The 24666-nt window shown below is 32.0% G+C and overlaps 2 long non-coding RNA genes across 2 annotated transcripts; one reads left to right on the top strand and one right to left on the bottom strand.

The window, feature by feature from the left end:
* Positions 1-3860: 3860 nt before the first annotated feature.
* On the bottom strand, positions 3861-7364 carry LOC143058236 (uncharacterized). Its single transcript, XR_012972958.1, has 3 exons — positions 7274-7364; positions 5602-5686; positions 3861-4259 (listed from the first exon to the last, which is right to left on the bottom strand). It is a non-coding gene; the product is annotated as an uncharacterized LOC143058236 (long non-coding RNA).
* A 3493-nt stretch (positions 7365-10857) lies between these two features.
* LOC143058261 (uncharacterized) lies at positions 10858-13623 on the top strand. The gene is made up of 3 exons (XR_012972972.1): positions 10858-10930; positions 11766-11850; positions 13236-13623. It is a non-coding gene; the product is annotated as an uncharacterized LOC143058261 (long non-coding RNA).
* Positions 13624-24666: the final 11043 nt, after the last annotated feature.

Raw genomic sequence — 24666 nt, 5'->3', positions numbered from 1 at the left:
TAAATAGATAAATTCAAAGGATTACAAAAATCTGACAAAAATTCCAAAACATGACAAGCAAACATCCTTAATTTGGCAAATCCTTCAGAGTAAAAATGAAAATAGCCATATGCAAAGAAATATGTCTATCAGTTTTCAACGAGTATATAAACATTATACAACAGTAAATTCTATTTTTAAGAATTGATATGATTTAAAAGTTCATGATCATTCAAACTTTATCAAAACTAAGAAATCGAGAACATCTGCAAGGCACACACACACTAAGTCTTATGTATGTCTATAACTGTGTATGATCGTACTTCTGTGTGTATAATATATACATTATATAGTTGATCATATTAAATTTACCGTAAACATGAAATGCAACCGATATTTTCAACAAATTTTGGCAGATAAGTGGACCCCTACGGTTTAACAAGTGTATGTGTATAAAAAGTAAGATCACAAAAATACTGAACTTAGAGGAAAATCAATTTGGAAAGTCCATAATCACATGGCAAAATCAAATAACAAAACGCATCAAAAACGAATGGACAAGAACTGTCATATTCCTGACTTGGTACAGGCATTTTCAAATGTAGAAAATGGTGGATTAAACCTAGTTTTATAACGCTAACCCTCTCACTTTGATGACAGTCTCGTCAAATTCCGTATGTTTCCGGCCTTTGCTAGTCTTGTATGTTTTTTTTTAATTTACGTCTAGTGTTTGGCAGATATAATTATGGACCCCTTCCCTTTAAAAAGTCTTTATGTATGCCTGTGGCCTTTGTTAGTTTTGTATGTTTTTTTCATATATATGTGTTTGAGTGTAGTATGACGTCTTGTGACAATGTTTCTCGCTTTGTTGCAGACCCATTGGTGGAATTCGGCTGCAATTTGCCCATTTCCTTTCTCATTGTTTATAAATAAGACACAATACACGAGAAGTACGTCTGAGTCAGTGCGTACTTATAAATATAATTATTTTCTGTGACTGTATCTTACATTAATTTGTAGGATCCTTTACCATAGATAATTGAGCTGGTCTGTAACAATAACATCTCTATGCCTTCTATATCATGTACTGTAATACGACGCTAGATTAAAACTGACGAGGAAAGGTAACCCACGGCCACCGAAAGCTTTATTTTTGTGAAGCCCAGGTGGTCGTGTGGTCTAGCGAGACGGCTACAGTGCAGGCGATTTGGTATCACGATATCTCAGTAGCATGTGTTCTAATCCAAAGTTATCCAAAATCTTTCCTGAGGCTCCCATGATTGCCTTCAAACAACCTAACAACCTGAGAAATATGCTTGTCCGTGCTGACCTTTCCAAACCTAACCATACTGTAGGTAATTGCCAGCCTTGTGGGGATAAGCGCTGCAAATGTTGCAACCAATTACAACATTCATCAACATTTCACAGTAAGACCATAGAAAAGACATACAAGATCTTCTGCAATGTCGACTGCAAAAGCTCAAACGTGATTTACGTTCTTGAGTGTCCTATATGTGGTCTCCAATATGTTGGTGAATCTATGCAGCCATTTCACAAACGCCTGAATTGCGACAGGAGTGACCTCACACAAAAACCGTACATTCCTGTCAGCCAACACTTCAGGTTACCAGATCACAATCTGAAAAATTTTGATCACACGAAGATCCTTGTGATCGAACAGGATTGTACATGGCAACATAGGCAAAGAGAGAATCGGGAGAGGTTTTGGATAAAAGAACTGGGTGTCCTCCATCCAGAGGGAATAAATAGAAAGAAATAATTAAATTTACAGTCTAATATTTATATTATTATATTCAGGATTTTGGATTAAAATCAATCGACCAAAACTTACCTGTATTATTACTGATCTATGTTTACACCTTATACATTATATGTCAGTATTGTTAAAACTTTAAACACTGATGAAGGTCATTTGTTGAGCCGAAATATTTGAAATTATTGTATAATTTATATCATCTGTTCAGTTTTTCCATCTTTGTGCGATGATATTCAACACTTTTGCGTGTTTTGTTTTCCATCTATTTATCGGTATTGTTACACAATCTTTTAGACTCATATAATTTTTCCTGTTTGTGTAGTATTGTCAACTTTGATGATCTAATACCTATTACGTTTACTGGTTGGTAGATTCTTATAGACTCTATATATAAATATATATATACATAAATGTTCATTATTAAAATTTAAAAACACGATATCAAAATTAATCAAAAGAGACATACTGGAGTAAAATAAGTAGAAGGTTATCGAAATTTTTTTTATTGAAAATGTTCACTGATTACAGTGAAAAACTCATTCTGTCTTGCTATTGAGGAATGTACAGTGGAACCTCTTTAAACCGAACCTCTTCGGGACTTACAATTGTGTTCGGTTTTGGTCGATGTTCGGTTTTATCACGGTCACAATGCACATGATTTGATATGACGGATATGACATGATTCGGTTTAGTCCGGTTTCACTGTTCTAAGCATGATTGGAAAATTATATATAAATCTCCAACTACTTTTGAAGATTTGCAAAGATTCTTAAAAAGTACAGCCATTTCAATTGATATTTTAAAGCTTGTCTTTTTCTATGTTGTGATGTTACACTATTGTGTATATAAGGTTGAAGATCGGTTCCTTTAAAACGTTTAAACCTGCGGCATTTATTAGCACTTGTTCTTATTCAGAAACCTGACGTTCTGTTGTTGGCTTTTGTTGATGTGGTTCATAAATGTTTCTCGTATCTCGTTTCTTATATAGATTAGACCGATTTTTTTCCTAGTTGAATGGCGTTACACATCTAGTCAGTTTTTGTGTCCTCTAGTGCTTATTGTTCGGTGTGAGCCAAGGCTCCGTGTTAAAACCCGTAATTTGACCTTTAATGGTTTACTGTAACTTGTGAATTGGATGGAGATTTAAATCATTGGCACTTTTACCACATCTTCTTAAATCTATATATGACTAATAGCAAATACGGAATTTGAACGTGAAACGAACTATTACAGCCGATTACATTGAGTGTGTAGAGAGAGGTAGAATCATTGGTTAGCTTTCTTGTTAGCTGAACCGTGAAGTCAATTTTAGGTAAGGTACACTTCCCTTCTTTCAAAGTAGTCTAGTACTACCGACAGATAGATTGGTTATCTGTCGGACTAGTCTACTCTCAAAGAAGGGAGGTTTACCTTACCTAATAATGGCTTCACGGTTCAGCTACATGTAGCAAGCAGGGCAACCAATGTTTCTACCTTTCCCTACACACTCAATGCAATCGGCTGTAATCTATTTGCATGTCATTTAATTTTAAGTCATCAGCAAACTTTCTTAAGGGGGTCGCCTTAGTAACCATTAAATCTATCTGTTGTGGTTTTGTCTTAGCTATGAAACTGAGAATGAAAATGAGGAATATTTCAAAGAATCAACAACCCGATCAAATAGAGGCCCATACCACATAGTCAGCTATGAAAGGACCCAAAATGACAATATACAAAATTTCAGACGAGAAAACTAACGGCCTTATTTGTTTTAAAAAAAAAATGAAGGAAAAACAAATATGTAACACATAAACAAACGAAAATCACTGAATAACAGGCTCCTGACTTGGGACAGGAACATACATACATAATGTAAGTTAGGTATGTCGTGTGTTTGTCTCAATAACGTATACTCTATATCTTAATAAATTAAACTTATGTATGTATATAGTTAGCCTAACTTTGCAGTCATGACACAATGCATTGCATTATTCTAAAAGCAAATACAATGAATAAACCCTTTGTTTCGTGCACAAAGTAGACGCAAGCAAACCAACACTTTGAATGCGTTTGTTTTCTTATTACTTGATAAAAAAAAATGACAGTATCAACATGCTTAACTTTATTCAATAGCTTTCACTGCTGATATTTTCGGGCCATAAATATCTTTAGCGTATGGGTATCAAAGCTGCGCTAAAAGTGTTATACGCTCCAGAGTTCATTTGTACAGTAATTAGGTTGCCGGCTGTAAGTTGAACATTGATAGTTTGGGATGCCATATCATAATTCTTTCCAGTGTATAGCCACACCAAAATCTGCCCAGTCTTCCTTAGAGTAAGGTGGGAGGATAGAAGGCCTGACATCATGGACACAGATAATGAGTAAACACCAGTTGTTGGAACTGTAAAGGTACCGGTCGTGGCATCATATTCATTTCATGGATTATCAACGACTACACTGTATCGGACTACATTTCCTACACCCACTTGTACGGTATTTGTAGGTAATGTCGCTGTAAAATGAGCTGAAATGATATTGAAAATAAATATTAAAAAAATGTATAGTATATACATACATAAACGCTTATATAGTTCTTCAGAAAAGTTTCTACTGAATCTGTATGACACTTCATCCTGTGGTCAGCTTTCGATTGTAACTTCACTTTACAACAAATCCGGATTCTTGATTTTTTACTGCTGTGTTTTGTTCGGAAAAAAAGGCATATTGCTTCTGTCAAACGATTCCAATTGATGTCAATGATACAAATCTTTATAATAAAAATCTATTCTAGTAATCTTAGTTTCTTTTCATAAATGCATGGTAAAACTTTAAACACAAAATTCTGAACAGAAATTGTAACTTAAATAAAAGAAGTTTGATTCCATTTAAAATCTGTTATTAATAAAACATTATTATTGTCGTTATAGTTTATGAGATATAAAAACTACTATTATTAGTCTGGTTTCAGTAATTTAAAAGTAACGTCTTAAAGTTGACAAACTTATGTAATCATTAAATTAGTAAATCAATCATGCAGTAATACAGTAGAACCTGTTCAAACCAAACCTCTTCGGGAATTTTGTTCGGTTTCAACCGATGTTCCGTTTTATCAAGTTAACATCGCATGCTATTTGATATGACGGTGGTTAAGAACATGTTTAGTTTATTTAGGTTTTCGGTTTATACATGATTCGGTTTAGTCAGATTTCACTGTATATGTATTGATTGGTTATACTGAATAAGTATTATTGGTATAGGATTGCCCAAGCCAAAAGTTTACAAGTATGGTTTAATCAAAGATGGTCGAAGTTAACTTTGTGCAGGGTTGTTTTTACGTCTCTTTGATTTGTCGGTAGCGATTGATATAGTCCTATGAATATAAAAAAGAAGATGTGGTACGATTGCCAATGAGACAACTCTCCACAAGATAACAAAATGACACAGAAATGAACAACTATAGGTCACCTTAAGGCCTTCAATAATGAGCAAAGCCCATACCGCATGGTCAGCTATAAACGTCCCCGAACTGACAATGCAAAACAATTTAAATGAGAAAACTAACAGCTTTATTATTTAAAAAAAATGAACACAAAACAAATATGTAACATATAAACATACGACAACCACTGAATTACAGGCTCCTGAAGTTGTAGATACATAATGTGGCGAAGTTAAACATGATGGCGGGATTCTAACCCTCCCCTAACCTGGGATAGTGGTATAGCACTTTGAACAACATTCTGCTTTTTAAGTTCATGATAATGTGATTTATTCATCATTACTTTCCTAAAACACTTTTTTGCTATCGATAAATACATATATGTACATTTTGGTAACTTAAAATCGTGATTAACATAAAATCTTACCAGTACTTGCACCACACATCAACACAAACAAGATGCCTGTTAAAATAGGTGACATTGTGATTGCCTTGCCAGTTGATAAAGGTATCTGCAAGAAAGAAAATTATGAATAAATGACGTATGGAAAACATCGTACACGAATATGTTCAAACATGCATTTAAATGATTCAGTCAAAGAAAATAAACAAAGATTCCGAACTCAAAAATGGGAAGTCCGCAAGACCTAACCAAATCAAACTCTCGATTATATTAAACAGCGTAACAAACGTTAATGAAATGTCAACTATTCAAACTTCTAAGTGAAGCTACCACCAGAACGGTTTAGGACGCATCACGTTTTGTTTACAATAAAATCATGTAAAACAATATTAAGAAATACAAAGAATTCTGTATTTAGTGAGGCCATGAGTTTTACTTAATTATATTTTATTAGATATGTCCAATTCTAACACATTTTAGGACTGCTTCCATAATTAATATTGCTGCCTGTTGAAAAAATATGTTTTATATTCATATTGCTGTATTATTTCATTACAGATATATCCAGCGTAACTGCATAACTTAAAGTGGTACCCAACACTTTCACCAAAATTAATTTGGCTCGTTTAATTTTCATAAAATTTTGTCAAAGTATTTACTTTGACCCTCTAACAAAAATTTCAAAATTTCAAAAATTTTGAACCAACAGTTTTGTCAGAAAAAATACACTGGTTATATAGCAGTTTGACAAACACCAAGTTTGATCATTGAGAAGCTTAATGTTCCTTTTACAACACAATGTAATTAAAACGTTTAGCTGACTTTACAGAGTTATCTCCCTGTAATGTTAGGTACCACCTTAACTATATTAGCATTCTAAACAAATTTTAAAGTTGATAAAGGACAAAGCAAACAGTTGAAATGTAAGCTTTTTGCAGCAATACACAAAATTGCGACTTATCTTAATCGTATAATCATCTACATCGACTGTGATTGAATTGTGGAAACACTCATCCCTTTCCTTTTTTTTTTATTTCAATTGGTTATGTGTAACACTCATCGAAGATAAAAGGCTTATGATACACAACGCATGCGTCATCACTATACAAGACTTATAATACACAACGCATGCGTCATCACTATACAAGGCTTATAATACACAATGCATGTGTCATCACTGTACAAGACTCATCAGTGCAAGACAAAATCATTGACGAAGATAAAGAGCATTAAAAACTAAACCTTTCAAAGAGCTGTGCCAAATCTGGAAAAGTCAATATGACCCAAAGGGTACAAACACCATATGGATTTGAAAACAAAGTGTGGTTTATTAACATAAAATATACCGCTTATGAGCGAAAAAAATAATATTTCATGTCAATACAGGAGCTTTGATACTTTGCTTGAGACAACTAATATAAAAAAAAAGATATAATATATATGAAATATATATAAAAAGAAAATACTTCGAATGAATAATTATAGATAGAAAAATGTTACCAAATCAATGAAATTGGTAGGTATAATCTTTCAATGAACTTATGTATGATAAAAGAATTTTTGAAAACAAAATAGCGCAATGATACAAAATGTAAAAAGGAAACAAAAACAGAATAGTAAAACGATTTTGTTTTCTATTTTACGTATTTCATTTTGCTCGTAAATAATGAAGAAAATATTTAACCTCATCACTTACCTTTGTCAATAATGTATGGAATGCGCCTTTTTCTCTACAACTCTTCGACTCTGAAGTTGAAGAAGGAATGTGGATAAATTTTAAAAGGAACAACAGTTTGTATACCCTAAATCATTGTCATTATTATTCATATTTTCAACACATCAAACGAATAAAAAGAGTATCCAAATGTATGCAATATAAAAAGATAATGGAAATTTTAATGTATAGGAAGCGATTTAAGATGTTTATCTGTAATATTTCTTTACTTCAAAAACAAGTGAAAAGCATTGCTTTACACCAGAAGATGTAATCATGAAACATGGAAATGCATAAATGGACATTTAAAGTGTCAGATGTAATAACATGAATGTACATTTAAAAATAGAGAAGGGGTAATAATTATTGTCATCTTAATTTGCACTGTTTGACTCTATGGTAATGTTTTCTCTATTTAAAGATAAATATTGTATTGAGTTTCATACAAGGTGCACCTATATCTTCTATTAGAAAATAATTCATCGAATAATCTCAAGAGTAATAAGAACATTTGTTTTATAAAAAATAGCCATGAAATCTCTTTCTTAAATGTAATTGCAAAATTTGGCAATATTAGAATCAAGCAAGTTTCCTATCATCTGATTGATGAATTTTTATTGTGATTTGCTAAACAAAAGCAACGGCAGATACATTGAAGACAAATTTCATACTCATAAAACATGATAAACAGGAAACATAGTGATATAAAACGAATGGCTTCAAAAACTCACATGTTTTGAAAAAAGTTAATATAACAAACAAAGACGTAGCACTACAAACTACACTAAGTAAAATGGTAGATTATCTAACATAGTGATATCTACATTAAGGAAAAGGTATTTCAGGATTTAGAGTTTTTCTACCGATATAACTTATTATTCTGAACTGTTAAAAGTAAAACCTGAGTCTGATATGCTGCACCGGAATTATGTCAACATATTTGATGATTCTCAAACAAACACACTACCAAATAAAAAACAGGGTGTAATACAAGATGTCTAGACAGTAGGTTGCATTGTGACTTGAAACGAAAAATATTACTCTGAAAACCTGAACACTGAAGAATTATCGTTTCAAAGTGTCAGCTGCATGGAAAGTAAATACTTAGAATCATATTCAAAACAGTGTAGTTGTGACCATTGATTGACGAAATTATTCCATTGACTGGGACAGATTATGTGAACGTGTGTCTGTAACGACCACTGCTCGCTGTGTACTTGTTAAAGGCACTTAAACTGTGGGGTCACCAAAGGTTCCCAACATCTAAATGAAGTAATTCGAAAAACGAATCAGGAATGGCACGATGTTTTGATTTATATCGATAATATAAATCAAAACATAAAGGTTATTCCTGATTATTTTTTCCAGTTATTTTATTATTAAAGGCGTTAATACCTTTTGTGACCCCACAGTTTAAATTCAATAATAAGTAAGTAGTGAGCAGTGGTCGTTACAGACAAACGTTCACATAATCTGTCCCAGTCAATGGTATAATTTAGGTCGTCAATCAATAGCCACAACCACACTGTATTGAATATGATTCTATTCATTAATAACGATAATTAAAACGAAACAACATGATAATCAATACATAAATTAAAAAAAAAGTTTTTATGTGGCAGTTTATGTGGCAGTTTCTTTGTTTGAGGGTCAGAAAATGTGTTGACATAGTACGAAGTTTTATCGTGTGGTTACTAGTTAGATTGCTAATCTTATAAGCTTGTACTAGAAAATGTCATCCAAATACGTATGCACAATTGTTGGTTTGGGGAATTGATGCGGTTTAATCTTAACTAATGTGCGTTGACATGGACGGGAGGTTTGTACTTGATATTCACATGATGAAGACATAATGTTTTAATCTGTTCAAATATGTCTTGAGCTGGTATGTCAATAACTGCTAGTAGCCCTTATTAATTAAGGTATCATTGTCATTTTGTTTAGTTTCTTATACTACCTTTTAATACATAGGACTCTCTGACTTCTGTTGACCTGAGGTTTACTGTGCGTATTGCTGTGTGTTTGTTCTTTCTACCATTGCTAGGGGAGGATCACGATATCAAAAAACTAGTTTAACCCTGCCGCATTTTTGCAACGGTCCCAAGTCAGGAACCTCTGGCATTTGTTAGTCTTGTATTTTTTTTTAAGTTTAGTTTTTTGTGTGTATTTAAGAGCTAAGTATGACGTCCATTATCAAAAAACTAGTATACATTTTTGTTAAGGGGCCAGTTGAAGAACGCTTCCGGGTGTGGGAGTTTCCCATTACATTGAAGACCAATTGATGGTTTTTGGTTGTCTTCTTCTCTGTTGTCGGGTTGTTGTCACTTTGACACATTTAATTGAGTAGACTGTTTTTGTTTTTAAAACACATACAGCTCGATCTTTTACAGTATGTAAAATTGTCAAATGGAAGCAGAAATCTTATCAAGTGACATGACATGTTAATTTATGAAACGAACATTTGTTAGAATTATTTGTCGTCTCTGTAAAGCGAGTCTAACAATTTATGGAATGTCAAGAAAGTTTTTTTTTTTTTTATTAACGTACATGTATTAGCAGACAAAACCCATTCGCTATAATTAATGTAAGACATTAAGGATGTTTGCTGCTCAGTTTCAAAATAAATAACTTTTCATAAAACTAGTATGTATTGAAAGGGAATAGATTGAGGAATAAAAAAAGCAAAAAGAAATATAGGGGTCCATGTGCTTGTTTTCGAGATATCATCCACTGGAATTTTGGCGGGGAAAATGTTCTCTCTTGCTTTTCGATAGCTTTATCATTGACCAGTTAACACTGGTTAAAGGTCTCAAATACAATTAAAAAATAAATAAAATTTTATAAGACTTTAACAAATGGCTTATAATTATACATGTAAAAAATGTGTCAAAAGAAAAAATAGGGGTTCATGGGGAATTTTTTTTAAAGCATTTAAATGGATAAAACCAGAGGATCCCGAAAATCTGACAAAAATTTCAAATCATGACAAGCAGGCATCCTTAAACTCTTTTTCTTACAACTTTCAGTATATAAATCATCAGTCTTTGAGTGAGAGAAAATTATTTCTTTACGCTTTGACGGAATGCTATATAGCCCTCTAAATACATTTTTTCCCAATGCACACTGAATTGCCGTAAAGCTGAAAATTATTGTCAGATATATATAATTGAGTATATACCACCCGCTGTCAAACCTTACATGGACACATCTTATTACGTAATAAATACAAACAGTGCCAAGCAAGATAGCAATCTTTATTACTCTTCTCTATTTTAAAATACACATATACTTCATGTTATTACATCTGGCACTTTAAATGTCCGTTTTTGCATTTCCATGTTTCATGATTACATCTTCTGGTGTAAAGCAATGCTTTTCACTTATTTTAGAAGTAAAGAAATTTTACAGATAAACATCTTAAATCGCTTCCTATACAATAAAATTTCCATTATCTTTTTATATTGCATACATTTGGATACTTTTTTATTCGTTTGATGTGTTAGAAAAAATGAATAATAATGACAATGATTTAGGGTATATAAACTGGTGTTCCCTTTAACATATATCCACATTCCTTCTTCAACTTCAGAGTTGTAGAGTTATAGAGAAAACTGCGCATTTCATACATTATTAACAAAGGTAAGTGTTGATATTAGATATTTTCTACATTATTTACGAGCTTGGAAAAGAGGATCGTTTTACAATTTTTTTTTGTGTTTCCTTTACATTTTGTATCATCGCGATATTTTGTTTTCAATTTTTTTTTTTATCATACTTAATTTCAGTGAAAGATAATTACCTACCAATTTCATCGATTTTGTCACATGTTACTATCTATAATTATTCATTCAAAGTATTTTCTTTTGATATTTATTTCATATATATTATATCTTTTTTTATATATTGGTTGTCTTAAGCAAAGTGTTGACATAAGATATTATTTTTACACTCATTAGCGGTATATTTCAATGTTCATAAACTGCACCTAGTTAAATCCATATGGTGTTTGTACCATTGGATTTATATAAACTTTGCCAAAGTTTGCAGATTGCAGTCTATGTAGATGATTTAAGGGTTAAGAAAATCGCTATTTTGTTTATTGCTGCGAATAGTTAATATTTTCATCCTTTTGCTCTTTCCTTTATCAACTTTAAAATTGGTTTGGAATGTCAGTATATTAAAAGTGTGCAGTTACGCTGACAACGAGATGAAACAGCAATATGAAAGTAATACATCTTTTGTCAACAGATCGCAAAAAACATCATAGAAGCAGTCATAAGATGTGTTAGAATTTGACATATATAATAAAATATAAGTAAAAGAAACGCATCGCCTTAATAAATATCAAGTGCTTTCTTACCAACGATATTTGTATTTCGTGATAGTGTGCAAAATAATTTTATTATAAATGTATAAAAAAAACTCTATGCGTCCGAAACCGTCTGTCGCTTAATTGTAATTTTCTTTCTTGCAGATACGCTTGTCAACTGTCAAGGAAATCATAATGACACCTATTTTAACAGGCATTTTGTTTGTGTTGATGTGTCGTGCAAGTTCTGGTAAGATTTTATATTAATAACGTTTTAAGTTACCAAAATATACGAACATGTATGTATTGAAAGCGAATAGTGTTTCGAGAAATTTATAATGATAAATCTTACTAAAAAGAACACAATCATGAACTTAACATACAGACTGTTCTTCATTGAACTATGTTTATGACTGCCAAAAAGGTTAACTTTATACTTATCAGCCACCAAGCATTATAAAAACAAATTCCGCACAAAGTTTACTTAGACCATTTTTTATTAAACCATACTTGTTTAATTTTGATTTGGTCAACCCTATACCAATTTAACTTACATGTATTCCAGGTGCTTGCTTGCATCGGTCGCATAATCACATATGATAAATCTGAGTATCACAGTTGTTCTTCATTCGTTTGATTTATTTTAGCATTTGACAAGGGACTTTCCGTCTTGAAATTTCCTCAGAATTCAGTATTTTTGTGATTTTTCTTTTTGTCCATGTTTCTTATTATAAACTTTTCAATAGGTATTCGATTTTCAAGGGAATACAAGTATTTTGTTACACTTTTGAATGACAAATTTACGTACATTGCATATCTAAACGAAGACCATATTCTAAAACTGAAATTTGAATGTCAGTATTACCAATCTATATAACACATGATGCATTGACCAATATTATGATTACATATTTTTTTCGGTTTTAAAATGTTACTTAACATCTTTTAATTTAAATAACTTAAAACGACACTAAATAGTAGTTTTGATATCTTATAAACTATAAAAGAAAGAGTTTTAACTCCTTAATTTACAGATCTTTTCTTGTTATCTTCATTTCGAATGCAAAATTAGAAGTTTGAACACAAAATTCTTGCAGACATTGTCACTGAACTGAAAGCCGTTTTATCCGTTTGAAGTTTAGTATACATCAACGCTGTGCATTTTAAAGTAATTATAAGTGTATAGAAATTACAGCTGTAATGTATTCCAGATTTCATAACGGCATAAAACGTCTTTCATTTCAGTGACAATTCCTGGTTGGAATTTTGTGTTTCAAGTATTACTGTGCATTTATATAATTTTTTTATATAAATATATATTGATATAAAAGATTAATATTTAATATTAAGACTTGTATCATTCAACATCAATTGGAATCGTTTGGCAGGAGCGGGTGATTTGACTTGAATCCAATACAAAATATGCATTTGTACGAACAGAACACATACAGTAAAAATACAAGTATTAGGATTTTTTTACAGTGAACATTAAAATAACAATACACAAATGACCGCAGGATAAAGTATGATACAGATTCAGTAGGACCTTTTTATTCTGAGAACTATATAGAGGTTAATGTATGTGTATGTGTATATTATACATTTTTTAAAAATTTATTTTAAATCTTATTTCAGCTGCATTTACAGCGACATTACCTTTAGGTTGCACAACAGTTGGTGTAGGAAATATAGTCCCGTACAACGTAATCGTTGATAATGCAGCACCAACAACCGAATATGATGGCGCCGGTACTTTTACAGTTCCAACAGCTGGTGTTTACTCATTATCTGTGTCCATGATGTCATGCCCCCCTCTATCCTCTCACCTTACTTTAAGGAGGAATGGGGTGATTTTGGTGTGGCTATTTGCTAACACGAATTATGATATGGCATCCCAAACCATCAACGTTAATCTGGCACAAGATGACCTAATTACTGTACAAATGAACAGTGGGTCGGGACTGTTTAGTGTTTATAACACTTTCAGCGCAGTTCGGATACCCTAGATATATAAGTTGAGCTACAACATCTAAGCAGTCAATGCTTTTGAATAAAGTTTTCCATTTTGATATTGTCATACTTTTTTTTCAAGTAGTAAGATAACAAACGCATTCAAAGTCTTGCTTAGACTTGTGCATACCTTATACATGAAATGAAAAGTTTATTCGATGTATGCATTATTATACATGTTACGAAAAGGAATATTCTCGACGCTGAGGTTGACAAATTAGACTTTAAACTTGGGGACTGTGTCAAAACATTGATTATCTAGGAAACAGATAAAATTCGGTTTGAGTGATGTCAACCAAGTATCTTACGCGTTACTTGTTCACTAAAAATAATACAAATTTTTAATAATCATTTTCTGATATAATTGATTGTGGTTATAGGATAGGAAAGGTGAATGTGTTTTGTTTTTGTTGGGTTTTTTTTGGGGGGAGGGGGCAGACGATGTTATTTTAGTATGCACTTCTGAAGAAAATCAAATAATAAGGCCAGTTTGATTTTAACTTTTTTAAATACGATATTAATCTGTTAATCCACTACTGATCCTTGTCCTGAAAATGCATGAATATTTGTCACTGGACGAAAATCAATCAACATTCAATCAATCTCTGCGCAACCCACACAAAGTACTACAGTCTGGTTGATTTGTTTGGTATGTTTCCATTGGCTTCCACTGACTTGAACGTCGTATAGCCTGTTCCACGTACGAACATTTAATTAAATAATTTATTTATTTAATTCATTTGATTATTTTAATTAATGGTTGAACATCTAATTAAATGCCCGTCACTGTTGCGTTCGTTTTTTTAAAAGCAAGTTACTTAGCAAGAATTGGCAAGGGATTTTTTTCTCGAATTAATATCCTGTCTGCTTTACCCTCTCATCCTGTCAGTGATCTAAAATGTGAAAACTTAGAAATATTAGGGAGAAACCTTTTAACTTAAAAGGGAGGATCGTCCTGAATATACATGAAATATTTGCCACTTAACGTTGTGCAACCTACAATAAATTAATTCATCAAGGGGGAGGGAGTTATTTTAATTTTTTGAGTCAGGAACTCTTCTTTTTTCGACGCTTTCAATCAAATCATATTTTTCAAAATTTAAAACTTTAAGGTGTATTTTGTAATTGGGATCAATAAATATACCTTTGACGGATTGAATTAAGATATGGGGTATACGTTAATGATACAAACGAACGACCTATACAACCTTCAGATTTTAAACATTTTACAAATCGATTAATTAATTGAAAGTTGCATACCACCAAGGTGGATATACAATATTAAGATTCATTACGATAACAAGATCATGTGATAAAAAACTTGATTAGTATTAAAACATAAAATCGAAAAAAATACTGAATTTCGAGTAAGATTTTAAACGGAAAGTCTTCAATCAAAAGGCAAATTTTAAAGCTTAGACACATTAAACGAATGGACCACATATGTTTCGTGTTGGATGCAGTCCTAACCTGTACAAAAGTTAACTTAAAGCAGACATGTTGACTGCTTTCCAATTAACTTTAGAAATTTAAAGCAGACAAACAAGTTAATTTCGTCGTTAGTAGACCACACCTAAGGTCTGCATTTTTGGACAGCTGCAGTCCTGTTCATAAGTCTGCTCCAGACCAGACCTGTAGACAAGTCTGCTTATGACAGATAACGGTGTTTAAGATTTTTCTTTTAAACTGAGCTTTTATTATGTCAACAATAATCGCATTGTTATTTTCCCCCGGTACAGCAAATTTCTTTACTCGTTAGACCATTTATAGATTGATATTATACACATTAAAACAAATAAAATTGAGAATGTAAATTGGGATTGTGTCAAAGAGACAACCCGACCATAGAACAGACAAAAGCAGAAGGTCACCAACAGGTCTTCAATGTAGCAAGAAATTCCTGCACCCGGAGAAGTCCTTCAGGAATATGACAGTTCTTGTCCATTCGTTTTTGATGCGTTTTGTTATTTGATTTTGCCATGTGATTATGGACTTTCCGAATTGATTTTCCTCTGAGTTCAGTATTTTTGTGATTTTACTTTTTTTTTCAGCTGGCACTTAAACATATATTAATATGTAGGACTCGGAGGTGCGATGGGGACGCTGAAGTGCGATGGTCACGCTGAAGTGCGATGGTCTACGCCGAAGTGCGATAGTCTTACGCTGAAGTGCGATTGTCTATTTGACGCATGATCGCTAGTTAAACCTCCTTTCTACAGACTTTCATGTATCATTATAAGTAGATTTTTTCATATATTTTTTTTTAATTTATATCCATGATAATTGTTTATGGCTGTCCTTAATTCAGTTATATGCTAAATGAGAGCTCGTACATGTGGACATCATCATTTTATCTAGGCCTATACGTTGTTTCTCTCATGAGTGCCTCGTGTATAATCACTTTAATGAAGAAAGTTCGTCTGCAGACCCGAATGTATTGAGAGAATGTTATTCACCATCGAACATTAAACAGAACCTTTTGTAGATTTCCCCTATCCACCCAAAAATACTCCCCCGTTTCACGTTGTATTAAAATATTATAAGACCCGTATCATGTCAGTAACTGCTAGTAGTCCTTTTTTAATTTAGTTTATCAATGTAATTTTGCTTATACAATTACTTAATTTTGTTACCTATTCTGACATCGGACACTAACTTCTTTTAAACTAAGGTTTACTGTGTGTATTATTGTTGTTTTGTTTTGTTCAATCTACATTGACTAGAGGTATAGGGGAACGGGGTTGATTTTTCACTAAGCATGTTTAAACCCGTCGCCTTTTTGAGCCTGTGTAAATTCAGAAGCCTCTGGCCTTTGTAGGTCTTGTTTTTTGTGTTTTATTTAAGTTCATTTTTATGATTAGGAATTTAGTATGACGTTCATTTTCAATGAACTAGTACACTTTTAGTTTATTGACCAGCTGAAGTCCGTCTCCAATTGTAGGCTTTTTTCACTGTGTTGAAGACCCACCCTTTGATTACCTTCGGTTGTTTTGTTCTACTCTATAGTCGAGTTGTTGTTTCTTTGACACAATCCCCATTTCACTCTCTATTTTACATTGACTTATACATCGACAAGAAAAGCTTAGCAAATGAGGTTTGTGTAGACCATCGCACTTCAGCGTTACCACAATCGCACTTCGGCGTAGCTATCAACAAGATAGCGTCACAATAACACCATCGCACTTCGGCGTGATCAAAAACGTACTTCAGCGTAAAACCATCTCATCTCAGTGTGACCATCGCGGTTCGGAGTACCATCGCGGTTCAGAGTCCTGCATATATATATACAACTCGTCTTAAACATCAACCCAACAATGTTAGATCTGTAAATTTGCTTTCGCAATTTTTTTGTTCTTCCCTCGCCGGGATTAGAACCCATGCCACTGAGATATCGTGACACCAAATCGCCTGCTCTGTAGCCGTCCCGCTAGACCACACGATATATATATATATACAACTCGTCTAAACATCAACCCAACAATGTTAGATCTGTAAATTTGCTTTTTCCCTCGCCGGGATTCGAACCCATGCTACTGTGATATCGTGACACCAAATCGCCTGCACTGCAGCCGTCCCGCTAGACCACACGACCACCTGGGCTCTCAAAAAAAAGAGCTTTCGGTGGCCATATGTTACCTTTCCACGTCAGTTTTAATCTAGCGGCGTACTACAGTACATGATATATAAGGCATGAAGATGTTATTGTTACAGATCAGCTAAATTATCTATAGTAAAGGATCCTACAAATTAATGTAAGATACAGTCACAGAAAATAATTATATTCATAAGTACGTCTGAGTCAGTGACAACCCTACAACAGATGTATCCATCGGATCGCCATCAATGATGGTGATACATGGCTGTGTACATAATGTATATACAACTCGTCTAAACATCAACCCAACAATGTTAGATCTTGATGTCAGAAGATGTAACTAAAGAAAATAAACAAAATGACAATAATACATAAATAACAACAGACTACTAGCAGTTAACAGACATGCCAGCTCCAGACTGCAATTAAACTGATTGAAAGATTATGTCTTTATCAAATGTATATCAGGCACAATCCTTCCCGTTAGGGTTTCGTATCATACCATTATAACATATATGAGAAAAACATAACCCGTGTCATGCCAAAAACTGGTTTTGAAATAAATATGTTTAGTTCAGATGCAAAGACTCTATAAGTGGATATAAACCCCAAAATATGCAACCTTTAATGACCTACAAACAGTTTCGTAATTATATCCCTTCTTAATAAGTCTGTTTAAATGTGTTGTTAGCTGCTGAGGTGAATACTGACATTTTTGTGGTTTATAAAGAATATTTCCATAAAAATTGGATATGAAATACCTGAACGTATAAGAAGTCTTCATGTAGAGCAATATTTACGAATGATGCCCTTATACCGATGATACAATTTAGTAAAAGTGTTGACTACAAAATGTAGTTTGAGATATCGAAAACCCTTGTATAATTTTCAGTAACACACACATTTCTCTGGTTAAAAACTTAAACAATGTTACATACACGAGCGAATCGATCAATTTGAGATATATAACCATCGTGAGAGGGTTACAAGGGAACGTCCGAGTCACATCTAAAAATGGATAATCTAACGAAACTTGTAAAATGTCCGTATACATAAAGTGTTGAATTTTTATGAACAATCTCGTCAATTTCATCCGATTTGCCTTTATCGATTATAAATGATATACTAATATAGTATGGGACGTCCGAAAAATATGCCCGTTGTGCACATGAACAAAACAGCTGCCTATTGAAGTTAAGCAACAAACAAAATCAATTAACATAATATACTTACAGTAAACTTTTCCCAGAAGTGAAATTTTTATACTTTTCATTTTAAAGTTCAAACGATATCAGACATGTCAGTGTTGAGTGACGCGGTCAAATAGTTTTGTTGTACACCCCATTATGAACTACGATGAACTATGAACTTTAGTGACGGTTCAATATAATGAATACAGGGATTAACTGCTAATAATCTTAATTGATGCTAAAAATATTTTGCATTTATTGTAACGTATCAATATACGCATGTATATAGAACAAAAGTAGGACAAGCTGATACTCTAAATTTATTCGGACAAAATTTGTAAGTTATTGTGTTCCAATATTGCTGACTTTTGTATTATACATTCAACCCTGACATAAAACTACTGCTGATTTTACATACGGCTGAATAAATCTTTTTCAAAAAGTGCACAAATATGTTAATTTTTTAGTTAATGCAGTTAAAAATTTTGTTATAGGAGTCAGCCTGAGGTGTCACAATTTTGTTGCGAGACAATATTTTGAACAAAAAGAGGAAATTCTGACAATCTAAATTGATTCGAAAAATAATAATGTATTCATGTTATGTTCCAATATTGGGGTCATTTATATTATACATTACATCCGGATATGAAAATATGTCTGAATAATAATGCGGTTATATAGATTTACATAATAAAGTGCAAAAATAGTAAGTTGTGGTTGATGAAGCAAAAAAAAAATGTTGTTAGAGTCTGCCTGATGTACCAAAAACTATTGAAATGTTGTTAGGTATCAATATATTTAATAAAAAGAGGACAGGCTTGCATTCAAAATGTGTGCGAACAACATTGTGTAGTTATTGTGCTTAACTATTGTTGTCATTTGAATTTAACATTTTTATTCGGACACAAGCTATTGCTGATTAACTGAATGTACTGGAGTCTTCCTGTATTCGGTGCACCCCTCGAGAGCTGCGAGGATACATTGAAATCCACGTACACTCCCTTTCGGGATTAAAGGAGATGTGTTACTTACTTATTTAAAACATTATTTCCAAGGACAATCCCCATCAAATCACAAACGGAGTTCAAGGACACTAAGAAAAAAAGAAAATAAGTATATGATAGGAATTATGTCTATCAGTGTCCAACGAATATACAAACATTATATAACAGTAAATTCCATTTAAAAAACAATAAAAAAAATTAAAAAAAAACAGAGTAAAATTGATAAAGTAAAACGATTTAAAGGTTATAGTGAATTATATATTGAAAATGTTTACTGATAACAGCAAAAGCATTATTATGTCTTGCTACTCATGAATGCACTGAGTATGATCAGAATTTATTTATAAACAATATCCAACTTTTTTGAGATTGGCAAACATTCTTAAATAGTACAAAAATTTCACTTCATATTTAATAGTGTGTCTTTCTATGTTGTGATGTTACACTATTGTTTCATGTAAGGGTGAACATTGGTTCCTATTAAAACGTTTAAACCAACTGCATTTATTTGCAACTGTTCTGAGTAATAAACCTGACGCTAAGTTGTTACTGTTTGTTATTGTGGTTCATAAATATTTCTCGTATCTCGTTTCTTTTCATATAGATTAGACCGTTGATTCTTCTGTTTCGTGGTTTTATACGTCTAGTCAATGTTTTTGGGTCCTTTATAGCTTGGTGTTCTGTGTGAATCAAGGCTCCGTGTTAAAACCCGTAATTTGACTTTGACTTTACAAACTCGGACTTGAATGAAGAGCTAACAACTCATTGGCACCCATACCGCATCTTCTTAAATATATAAATATAGGTAATAACATATACATAAGTTGAACGTTTATGATTTTATCAATACGCATAATACTCAAGACGTTGGTTGGTTCCAATTTGCAATACTGAATTTACTGATCTCTGATTAGCCCATAAAAGACCGATGGTCATTAATGTTCGTATACCAATACATGTAAAGAGGTATATGATCATAAGGGGATGAATAAAAAAATATAACATATTTGACATGGCTGTAGTTCACTTTGTGAGCGGGAAGTGAAACCTTACTTCAATTTCTTGCCTTCAACTTTATGACATATCTATTGTACTTTCTTTAATTCAATTTAAGTTCTTTCGTCATGTTGGCCTATCATTCCTCGACACAGGCCAGTAGGAACATATTTATTGTCTAAAATAACGAATAGATTAACAGTTACGATGTCTTAAGGAGTTTCTCAGTTTCAAAATAACAAGCTTTCCATAACACTAGTATATATTGATAGGGTATTAACAAAGAAACCAAAAACGCTAAAAATAAATATAGGTCAATATGCTTGTTTTCGAGATATAAGCCATTGAAATGTTAAGTTCTCAAAAACTATTAGAAAATAACAAAGATGTTATAAGACTTTTTACGGGTGGCTTATTTTTATACATGAAAAATTAATAAAGATTTATAAAAGAAAAATGGGGGTCAATGGGCAATTACTGTTAAGGCATTCAAATGGATAAAACTAGAGGATTAAAAAAATCTGTCAAAAATCTTAAAACATGACAAGCTTTTCATTACACCAGTATATATTGATGGGAGATTATTAAATTTGCCAAAAGTGCAAAAACAAAATATATGTCAATGTGCTTGTTTTCGAGATATTAGACATTTAAATTTTGGCGTGAAATTGTTCTCTCTTGATTTTTCGTAGCTTTTTCATTGACATGTTTAAGTGCCCAAAAACTATTAAAAATAAAAGGATTTTATTAGACTTTTACAAATGGCTAACAATTATACATGTAAAAGATTTATAAAAAGAAAAATGGGGGTCAATGGGAAACTTTTTTAAGCCATTCAAATGGATTAAAACATAGGATTCCGAACATCTGACAAAAATCCCAAAACATGACAAGCTAACATCCTTAAGATGTGGTATGATTGCCAATAAGTTTACTCTTTATCCAAGTCACAATTTGTAAAGGTAAACCATTGAAGGTCAAATTACGTTTTTAACAGCATTGGCTCACACCGGCAGCAAGCTATAAAAGCCAAACAAAATTACTAGACGTGTTAAACCATTCAAACAAAAGAACCAATGGTATAATCTATTTATAAAAAAAAAAAACATATACGAGAAACATTTATACTATTTGTTTCTGATGCACAAATAATTCTTGATATATGTATAATTGCACTTCAAGTATTCCCTTATTCCTATGCATATTAATTATAATGATTTGTCCTAGTATGTATAGTTCATTTCCAGTAAATCACAACCGGATTTAGGGACAGATAGTCATATATATATATACAACTATTAATGAATAATTGAAATCAAGATGTTATTTCTAATTTGTCCTGGGTGAATTTGCAGAGCATATCTTGACTATATTGACGTTTTTATTTGAAAAAAAAAAACACTCTCTTGTGTTGTTGTTTTCCTCTAATAGTTGATGTGTTTACCTCAGTTTTAGTTTGTAAGCCAGCTTTGGTTTCTCTTTATGACTTTCGAACAGTGGTATACTACTATTGCCTTTATCTATAACTTCATTATTAAATAAAATCTTTCCAATTCAATTTATTTCAACCCTTTCATCTTAATGATAACACTAGTTATTCTAAAACTCTCCAGTTCCTTTGTTCAAAGGGTTGTCAGGTTTAATGGTATATTTTCATGTTCGGATTTTTCTATCTTTTTCTAATTGAAATTTCTTTATTTAATACTTAGTTAAATCAAAATTGTACATTTTTTGTAGATGCCCCTGTATCCTTCTAACAACCGAAAGTAAACAACATAATTGCACAAGAGCTGTTTTAATTACATGTCCTGATAGATTTAAACTCACACATAACTAACTCGCAATACATGTGTAAGATTTGTCTCCCGTTCTCAAGACATATTCATGAATATAATGAATTTCAGCAATTTATTCAACACTTCCCATATTTTTTTTATTCTTTGACAATTAACTTTTTTCCATTTCGGCCGTTAAAAAGTTATAATACTAATTTTAGAAAAAAAATATTTCAGTATTTTTGAAATCAAATTAATTATTTTTACCGTTTTATGATTTGATGTTTGTATATTTATTTTGTAATCGATATTCTACTAATCAAATCAAAGTTACACTAAACTTGTTGAGCTCTTCTGTGGTCAAAACTAAGGTCGCCGTAGGCATTTACTTCAAATGAAACTTTAGATTAACGAATCAAGGAGTCACCAATATCCTTGACACGATGTACTCTGAGAAAATCGATTTGATATATATATATATATATATATATATATATATATCGAAAATAATAAAAATGTCTTGTTAGCAATCGCAAACTCCTTAATACTCATTCTGTAGACTGATGCAAAAAGAGGCAGACACAGTGGTTAAATTAATGTGAAAGATAAATTGTTAATTATTATCTTATTAAACTATGGCTATTATTAAATCTACGACCTTGTGATGAAACATGGCAACGAACTAAAGTTGTATAATTTGTAAATTAACATGATAAACAACTCTTTTTCATGATTATCATTTGATTTTGATATATTTAAGAAAAAACTCGATTTGAAACATATAATTTAGTTTTTTTTCTTTTCTTTAAATATGTGTGATGAGCAAGGCATATTGAGGGATCATTCTTCAGTAAATAAATAGACAGATAATCTTAAAAAAACACGTTTTCTAATAAATGTCTCTAATGTTTTAAAGATTTATACAACAGCCAGGAAAACCAACGGTCTAGTCTATATAAAAAAAAACATATTATATATATATATATATATATATATATATATATATATATATATATATATATATATATATATATATATATATATATATATATATATACATTTGATAACATTTGATGATTGAAAAGTTATGCACAAGAGATTTCGTGCTCATGTTTTACCTGCCTAGATATTGCAGTTCCCACTAGACATCAGCTGTGTCAATCATAAATTTATTCTAAGTTGTATTGTTTAATCTATCTTTTAATAGTCAACAATAATCTTTGCAATTTTGAACTTATATGAAAACGTTAAAAATAAAACTTATGAGAAATATCAAATCTTAATCTATTTATTTATTAGCAAGTACAAATTCGTTACGCCATATAATGGCATTTACACACCTAAATTTATATTAAACGCGCTTGCGTGTTTTAACTATACCCGCTTATTATTAATGGTGTACTCCTTATACACAAATGCTTACACAAAAACTATCGAAACTGTTACGAGAAGAACGAGTAAAACAGATCCTCTTTAATTCAATTGGTTGACTATGACGATGCGTCGTTGTTTTAACGTAATAGCAACGTGTTTACGAGATCCTATATACAATGTAACTTGTGTAATCCGACACACTTGGGGACCGGAAACAAAAGTGGGATTAAACAGAGTGTCAGAATACTCATGTTTTTTTCTGCATGGAAATGAATATTTTGAGACTAGAAAATGTGTAAGTTAAAGCAGGATGTTTTAAATACTCCAGTGTCGGATTAGGCAAGTTACATTGAAAAAATGATCAACAATAGTTAAGTGTATTCCCAATTGTTACTTTTTTGTATACTGTTAATCCGCGTTTTGCTTGTCGCTTGTATAGCTGGAAACGCTCATCCTGTCGACGTCCTCAGTCTCGCTCTTTTTACATGTGTTAGTGTTCATGTGATTCACTCTGGTTTTTTTTTTTTTTGTTACATTGATTTGTCGAATTTCCTACTTGATTTGGCCTCATATCTATTTAACTGGAGCGTCAGTGGTGAATTTGGTTTAGAGAAAATGAGCGTTCAATTATAAGCTTGTTATTTTGAATCTTCTTACTTGATTGATGCGGTATGGACATGGGTAAACTTTGTCTCTCTAATTAAAAAAAAAGAACGATTCAGGTTTATTTTGAACACATACTTAAATTACTATTAAAATTCGTTGATATAGTTCAGTTTTGGGGTCGTTCAGGTTAATGTCAATAAAGTTAAATTTACCAAAAACGCTTGAAGGGTGTAAATTACTTTAAGAATAAAATTTCACTGTTCTTGGCTATATCTTACATTTTTCATGAGCGATACATGTAATTTGCTGTTTATGTGGCAAATTTATCCTTTCCGAACCCATTGAATAAAAACAAATTATCAACATGCGGTTTCCGTAAATCTCAGAAGAAGGTTACTTAAATTGTTCCCGATATACGAGTGATGACTACTGGTCTGGTCTTATCCTCTGTGTCAAAACGCCTGCTTTTGGTAGGTATTGTCGAAATAGCGTATAATAAAACCCCACAAAATGTGT

The sequence above is a fragment of the Mytilus galloprovincialis genome, chromosome 14 (genome assembly GCF_965363235.1).
Source record: "Mytilus galloprovincialis chromosome 14, xbMytGall1.hap1.1, whole genome shotgun sequence".
Classification (NCBI taxonomy): Eukaryota; Metazoa; Mollusca; class Bivalvia; order Mytilida; family Mytilidae; genus Mytilus; species Mytilus galloprovincialis.
This window is presented reverse-complemented; position numbering and strand designations above follow the sequence as displayed.